The sequence below is a fragment of the Arachis hypogaea genome, chromosome 8 (assembly GCF_003086295.3).
Source record: "Arachis hypogaea cultivar Tifrunner chromosome 8, arahy.Tifrunner.gnm2.J5K5, whole genome shotgun sequence".
Taxonomy (NCBI): domain Eukaryota; kingdom Viridiplantae; phylum Streptophyta; class Magnoliopsida; order Fabales; family Fabaceae; genus Arachis; species Arachis hypogaea.
In genome coordinates this window covers 41,805,317-41,814,937 of record NC_092043.1, presented here as the reverse complement: position 1 = coordinate 41,814,937, position 9,621 = coordinate 41,805,317, and positions in this window count along the sequence as shown.

The window sequence follows — 9,621 nt, the reverse complement described above, 5'->3', positions numbered from 1 at the left end:
ATGAAGCAGTTTTATATTATTATAATTATAGAGACTTACTTTAATTATATCAAATTTAATTATGATTGTAAACAAATAAAATAGGAAACAATTAATACTAATTTTTTTCTTTTTATAGTCAAAATTTACTGTAAATATAAAAAATAAAATCACTAATGATTAAAAATTTGAGTAGAAAATAAAACTCCATAAGCTAAATTCAATTTATTAACTAATTCATTTGATGTCCATATATTATTATTATTATTATTATTATTATTATTATTATTATTATTATTATTATTATTATTATTATTATTATTATTATTATTATTATATATTGACTAAAATTGTGAATACATACTAATAAAGTTATTACATACGAATGAGAATTAGAATTTTATCAATTATATAAATTCGAAATTATTATTATTATTATTGAATAATGATGATAATTCATGTGATAATGAATATTACTTATAAAACATCTAAAATTAAATAATATTCAACAGTAATTATGTGACAATTATAATTAAAAAATGACTGTATATGAAGTCACTTGAATGATTATTATAATTGATATAATAATTGCTATAATTGCTACATATTCTCAATCTTATAGATTGTATCAATTTAACTATATCAATTATATTCAAATTAATAGTCAATTATTTTTATGAAAATTCTTGCTATAATTAGGTTATACTTATGAGATTATCTTGTATTAATCGTTATAATTAATTTAATAAAGATATTTATTAAGTATATATGTTAGCTATATTAATTATATGCCAATATATATTTGTAAGAATGAGTTTAAAAAAGTGATATATAAATATATATAATATTATTTTTATATAAAAGTTAGATTTAAATAATATATTAAATATTAATTTGATATAATTATAATAAAAATATTTTTCTAAAATTTAATAGTCAAATTTGAATTACTTGGAAACGCGTGCTGTGTGTAATTCGAACTAACCTTGTTCGAATTAGGTGCATTCTTAGTTCGAACCAACCTGGTTCGATTTATGAAGAACAATCAACTGGTAATTCGAACTGCCCAGGTTCGAATTATTATCATATGCAGTTCGAACCATACTGGTTCGAATTATATAAATATAGCATCTGGCGCATTACTGAAACTGATTTTCAGTTTGGCTTATATACGTCAATTCTAAATGGCATTGCTTATAATGGTTTTTTACCCTTATTCATGAGCTAATTATAATGCAATTAAATATATAATAATATTCTATATTATTTATTTACTGTCATGATTTGATTTGATTGTTTTCTAATTTATTTACTTATATAAATGATTAAAATATATAACATAACTATCGTAATTATTATAATTTTATGATATAATTATAATTAACGTATTTTATCATAATTAAATATTGATTTGATATAATTATAATGAAAACTTTTTCTAAAATAATATAATCATATATTATTTATGAGACAATTATAATGCAATTAAAGATATTATTATATCATAATGTCTACTTACTATATTAATATAATATCAAAAGATACATGTTTCATTATTTTTTATAGATAAAATTAATTTTTATTGGCAACTAAATTGTGCTTAGGACAACGAAAACTATATATTTAGGTAGAGTTTTTTTTGTCAAATATAATGAAAATACCAATAAAGAAATAAAGAATAAAAATAAACTTAAATAATATACTTGACACCACTTTATTTTATTAATTATTAAATTATTCAAAAATAGTACATCCACGAAAAATAATCATAATATATGAATTGAGGCAATAATTTAAAATTCTCTAATTATAATTTAATCAAATATTAATATTAAAACCAAAATTACTTAAACAATATTGAATCTATTCTAGTCTTTAGTCATGTATAGTATAAAGTCATTCCGTAACGACAACCAACTGAAATAATATCGTAAGTATCAACATTTAAAATTCGTACAAATTTAAAATTAATAGTACATCAACAGAGTTAAAAATACAACGAAAAGGATGACAAAAGTATTAAGAGTTTGGGACATTTATTTTGCAGCTCACAATAAAAATCTGAGGACACTTGCTGCAATAAGAGCAATTAAAAAAAATAAAAAGAAAAACAAAATCTGAAATTTGAACCAAATTGACCAATTTAGGATGGTGAATCTAATGAGAAATTATGCAACCGAACAATTATAATAATTTGATAAAAAAGGAGGATGAATAAATTATAAATGTTAGATAATTAAAATTATTGATAAGTAGTTTAATAACGATCTACTTAATTTTAATTATTTTAATTATAAAAATAAATTATAAATGTTAGATAATTAAAATTATTGATAAGTAGTTTAATAATGCATTAATAATTAAAATATCACAGCTGATATTACAATTTTAATCGAATAATTAAAATTATAATAATTTACTCATCCTCCTTTAACCACATTCTATTAGGTTGGTCATAATAGGTGAGTAGATCCAACAATCATTCGGTAAAGTAGAGATTATTGCCCCTTCTTTGAACGCTTACATCCATGTAGTTGGAATCCGAATCAGTGAAGACAACTCGATGAGATATTTTATAGATGTGATGCATTGTAAACGACTGTGGTAAAAGACAATTGAACTGGAACATTAGACGATAAGAACAACTTAGAGTAACAACAATTAATAAATTATTAAAAGAATAATATAATAGAATGAGTATATGAAAAATATTATAAAAAATTATAAATTGTACCTTAAAAGGATCAACTTCAATAAAAAATGAAGAATACATTCTTATTCTATGAAGTAGTAAAAAAAATACTAAATATAAAATTATGAGCTGACTCTCAAATTTAGATGTATGTACGACAGAAAAACACTATTTATAGACCTTAGTAAAACAAAAATAAATATGTAAATTAATTACTATTAAGGCAATTTGTTATTATGTACAATAATTACGCATTATAATTGATAAGTAGTTTAATAGTGCATTAAATATTGATTTGATATAATTATAATGAAGATATGTTCTTAAATTAGTATAATTATATATTATTCATTAAATATTAAATATAATATAATAATATAATTATAATAAATAATTTATAATAGATAAAAAATTTTATTCGTTTTGGAGGGAAAACGGACTCACGAGAGAGTGACACGTCACCCTTATTAGCTGGGAGAAAACCCAATTTTAGTATATTAAGTAGATAATAATAATAATTTTATTAAGATAAATATCAAATTCTATTCCTAATATAAAAATATAAAATTTAATTCCTTCCATTTTTATTTTACCACTATAAAAGACCATGTATGCTAGAAGAAAATATCATTAATTTACCAATGACTCTTTTATTTGATAGCTTTTACAACAATTATTTTTCTTCCTATGGGGCGTCGTTGCAAGAAGACAACTATCGTAGACACAAACTATCACACTCTCCAACTTTCGTGCTCATCATTCGGAGTTATATAATTTATGTTATCTATGAAGTATTTATAGACCATGGTGTTATCATGTATGCATAAATAAAAAAATGTTTCGTATTTAAATTTAAGTCATTTACCTATTTGTGGTATATTGTAGTGTGAAATTACTTTCAATATGTGCTGTGTAATGATATTATGTTCTAATTTAAACTTTTACTTTAGAATTGTATTATGATTTTATCTCATTATTTTTTCTTAGATATCAAGTTGACGTATTTTTATTTATTATTATTATTATTGAAACGGATATGATATGAAATATACAAAAAAAACTCTCACATTCAATTTATTTTATTGTAGTCTTCTATGTATTCTATTTATTTTTATTTTCTTCTTATTCATTTTATTTTCTTTTTAAATGTTATATAATTTATACCAATCTACTTCTATTTAATATACTAAAACTGAGTTTTTTTCCAACTAATGAAAGTGAGGTATCACTTTCTCGTGAATCAATTTTCCTTCCAAAATGATTGTATTATTTCTCTCTTTTAAATTAAAAATTATCTTTAATTGATATAATTATATTATAATTAGTATGTAATAAATGATGCATAATTATACTAATTTAAGATAATCTCTTTATTATAATTATACTAATCTCTTTTAAATTTATTTCAAAAAATTATCTTAATTATAATTATATAATAATATTATACTTAGCATTTAATGAATAATTCATAAATATACTAATTTAAAAAATATCTCTATTATAATTATATAAAATCAATAATTAATGCATTATTAACCTAATTGTCAATCAAAAATATTTTTAACTATTTTAATTATATTAATTTTAATTATATTGATATAATTCTATTTTTTATTTATTATCCTAAAATTTTTATTAGTGACAAGTTATTATCTTAATAGTGACCTATATAATAATAATAATAATAATAATAATAATAATAATAATAATAATAATAATAATAAAAAAAAAAAAAGATAGAAAATTATATTTTAGAAAAATATAAATTGATTATTAATAATTGGTTATTAATAATGATAATTATATCATTAATTTTTAGTAATTATTAAATATATTTAATATAAATAACCAAATTTAATTAGTTAACAAATAAAAGGAAATATTATTGCACGATTGTAGAAGCAACAATAAATATATATAAATAACTAATTTAATATTAATGATAATTCAATAACTAATTTAATTTTAATAATATCGTAATTTTATATTTTTTAATTATTCTAAATGAATATTTTATCAAATACTAATTAAAGTCATTCTTCCATTTGCTTTTACTAATCTATTTTTTAACTATTATATAAAATTAAAATCGTATTAATAAATTTAATATTAAAATTAATTTGGCTTTTTATTATTTAGAGTATTTTTCAATCAATAGTTTTATACTCTTTATTTTTTTTCAGTTTCATTTTGAATTTTAATTTAGTACTCAAAGGTAGTGAAATTCTATTGATACTGAAATAAAGTTACAAAATGGTCCATAGGTTAGAATAAGTAAAATAATATGATACCCACATTGCAACATCCAAATGAAACAACTTAAAATCTAAAATGTTTATCTTTCTCTTTCTCACTATCTATTATATTATCTATTCTATCTATTCTATTATATAAAAATCGAATTTTTACCTTTAATGATAGAATCAACGTAGCATGCTTCTGCTTTATTTTGTTTAACTCATTAAAGTCAATTCATTATGATGAATTAATTATATCAACTAATTAATTTGAATAGATATTTAAGTATCACACAATTTAAAATTATGTATATTAATTATTTGATTTAATTTTTATGATATATAAATTTAAGGAATAAATTAAAATAAGATAATTTATTACTTATTTAAATTAAATGCAACAAATATAAATTAATTTAGTTAAAAATTTACTATTTTCTAATCTTCTATACATAAAAATGACAAAACAAAATTATAAAAACAATCTTTTTATCACCTTTGCTATTTTAATTTTATTTTATTTGCTTTTTTTATGTATAATTTTATTTTATATTAACTTTGTTTATTTAATAATAAAATATACTCATATTAATTCTATCATATAATAATATATTTTTCTCCTATATTAATCAAAGAATTTCAACAGTTATCAACTACATCTAATAGAATGACTGAGAAGTGAAAACTACAAGTTAAACCCAGGTTCAAAATGCTGAAACAAAAAAAAAAAAGAAAACAGTGGATATATGATTAGAGAAAAATGTATAATAATGACAAAATATACTAAAACTGATTTTTTTTCTCCAACTAATAAAAGTGAGGTGTTAATTCCTAATGAATTCATTTTTCTCTAAAATGAAATCACTATTTTTTTCTAAATTTATTTTAAAAAATTATATTTATTATAATTAAATTACAATTAACATTTAACGAATAATGCATGATTATACTAATTTAGAGAAATATTTTTATTATAATTATATAAAATCAATATTTAATACATTATTAACTAATAAAAGTGAGGTATCAATTCCTCATGAATTCATTTTCCTCCAAAATGAAAGTACTATTCTCTCTTCTAAATTTATTTTAGAAAAATATCTTTATTATAATTATATTACAATATTACAATTAGAATTTAATGAATAATGCATCATTATAATAATTTAGAAAAATAAAATAAAGTCCAGTAATTTATCTTCTGACTACACACGTGTATAGAATAACTTTTAAGAAGGAGTCATATATAGTAAATACGGTCGATGATTGTAAAACTGTTAGGGCTGGCAATGGGTAGGGTAGGGTAGGGTTTGGAGCCTACCCTAACCTTATCCGCTGGTTGAAAATTTCGTTAAAACTCTACCCTATCCTACCCGCGGGTTGAGAATCTCTCAACCCTAACCATACCCGTGCCTTAAACTTCTAAACCCTACCCTACCCGCAGAAATATCAATTTTTTTCAAAGTAAATATAAAATTCAATCATTTCAAAATTTATACATATTAATAACATAAAAATAAAAAACTAATGCTCTAAATTACTAAATTAACTAACTAGTTTAGTGGTTGTTCACTCATTGCAATTCATTACATAAGGGATGTTGTGGGTTCAATTCTGACTTCCTTCACTATATACCTAATTTTTATAAAATATGTGTTATATGTATGAGGTGCGGGTAGGTTAGGGTAGGGTACACCCTAAACCCGTACCCTACCCTACCCGCGACGGATCGAGTAGCCTACCTTATCCGAACAGGTTGGACCGGGTTGGGTACTACCCACGGGTAGGGTATGAATTGCCAGCCCTAAAAAACTGTATACTAACATTGATATAATATTATTTCAGGTATATATTTTGCAGGCATAAAAAAAAGTGTTGAGTTATTTTTAGTAGATTTAAATTATTTATTATTTATTAGAGAATTTTGTGCATTAGAATTCTCTAATAATTTATTATTTATTTTGAGCTAATTTTGATATGTTCTTATTTGACGTTAAACAATATATAAAAATTTGTTAGTGGATCTAAGTATTATTAAGTTATTTATGGTCACATTGAGTATATATGTTTGATTTATTGAAGAAAGTAAATTACTAAAACTAATTAATAACTATTTTAGAGTTAATATATTTAACACTAACTTAAGGAAAAACAAATAATACATAACATGTTATATTTTTATTAATCAAATTATTATAATTTAAATTAATCTTAACAAAATAATTTAAAATTATAATTTTAAGTTTATTATATACATGGCACAGATTAATACATTTGTTATATATATATATATTAAATTTTAATTACTAAAAAATATATTTAAAAAAATTACTTAACTGTAACAAACGTTTTTTATCATAGTCTTTTTTCGTAGCAAAAATATTTATTAGTTTGTCAGAAAAATATATAAGTCTAACAAAAACAATTAAAAATTTTAAATTGATTCTTTCTAAAAAAATTAGACGTCTTCTGAATGGCTCCCATTTTGTTATTGTAGATTTTTAATTTGGAAATACCATTAGAGCGCAAGATTGCGTGGACCATCTATTATATGTGAATGATTCAGATTTCAGACAAAATAAATAAATAAATATGTGAATGATTTGGATCAAACTCAGTGTTAGCAACGTGTTCTAAATTTATTTGGTAAGAAAAAGTATCTGGAACCAAAAGTTTATCGGCCAAAAAATTAAACAAAATCACATTAATTTATATTAATAATTAATTAATTTTAAATTTTTAAATTTAATTGATTAAATAAACTTAATTAAAATCTATAAATACCTTCCTCTCCTAGGGATGACAATACCACCCGAACTCGCAGGTACCCATCCCGCTCTTACCCGCTTGGGGCGGGTAATTACCCGCCCCGCACCGGAGCGGGTTTTTAGCGGGACGGGTTCTTGGGAGGGGGCGGGGCGGGGTTGGGTTTAGGTAATACCTGCCCCTACCCGCCCCGCTATATATATAATATATATTATTTTAATATATAATATGTATAATATATGTAAAATAATTAGTAAATAATTAATAATATTGTATAATATTTAAATTTTTACTTTAATTTATATTATGTATGTGATGATGGTTATATAAATTTTGAAATTTAATTTTATTTATTGGATTTTAATAATTATAGGGGCGAATAGGGGCGAGGCGGGTACCCGCAGGGGCGGGTTAGGGTTTAGCGTTTTACTACCCACGGGTAGAAGTGGGACGGGTTCTATGCGGGTTGGTGTACGGCGGGGCGGGGTCGAATAGAGCAAAAACCCGCCCCTACCCGTCCCGTTGCCACCACTAATATCCTCTCATCTCTCACATTAACCTACCTACCTCCAACAATCACACAGACCCCCTCTCTCTCTCTCTCTCAACCCTCTCCGCCTTGCGTCATGGCTTCCACCGCTGAAGCCGCCAGAAAATTCCTCAAAATCCACGAAACCTCCTTCTCCGACCCTCCCTAACATACAAACCATACGGATCCTATTGAAAATTCATGAAAAAGGTGTGCATGTTGGAGCTCCTGGGCGGCAAAATGTTCCACCAGCTCCTCCACGTGAGGCAGTAAGGAGGAAGAGGTTCCTTAGCGATTTGGCGAAAAAAGGGTTGGCCGGTGAGGCCGTGGATATTGGGGCAGAACTCATGATGCTGACCAACAACGTGATATCGATGATGACAATAAGGTAGAAGAGTTGTTCTGAAAGGGGAGGAGAAGCGGAGGCGCTGAGAAAGGTGGGGGAGGACACGGTGGAGCTGAGCGGGAAGTTCAACGTGTCGGATTTCTTGTGGTTCATGAAGGATGTTGATATTCCTCAGATCTTCTTGATGATGAGTAGGGGGAATGAGCATTTCGTTCTCCTATAGTTTGGTGGATATTTAGGTGCCGTTTTGATGATTAAAGAGACTGTAAACTACATATTTGATCTTAGCTAAAATTGAACAATTACAGAAATATAAAAAAACATTCATTTAGTATGAAAAAAAACAGTCTAATACTTAACAAAAGAAACATCTAATTATATTTTAGCAAAAATAATTAAATATCTATAAAATTTAAAAAAATATAAAATTCTTAAAGAAATAGAGACATTCACATTTGCAATACAAAAAAATTCGAAAAATATATAAAAGAACATCCATTTAGTATAAAAAAGAAACATTCTGATACTTAGCAGAAGAAACATTCATATATATTAACTCATAAAAATTTTGAATTCACCTAAAAATATTTGGCTAATTTTTTGCTAATACCTTTTTGGTTCCCTAACATTGTTCATTTGCTAATCATACTGTACTACTACTATGTGATGGTGTGTGCACGGTAAATTAAGAATTATCCTATATTAATAAGGTACTAAGGAAGATCACAAATAATATCAACTACTATTCTTAACCATAAAAATTTGAAATATTGATAAATTTACATAAATAAAACTAAATTTATATTGTGAAAGATGAATAAATTATAATTTTTAATTATGAAAATTCAAATTTCAAATAAATATAAATTAATATTTAGATATTTTTGTGTATAAAGTTAGTTTGTTTTATCTATAAATAAATTTATTAATATTTTAAATTTTTGTAGATAGAAATGAAAATTTTCTTGAAAGTTAAAAGGAAAAATGAAAAAAAATCTCATTTAAACGATCGCTTGGAATTTTCTTTAAGGTAGTCAAGCTTGTTTAAGGATGCATTTAGTAGTGTGTTGAT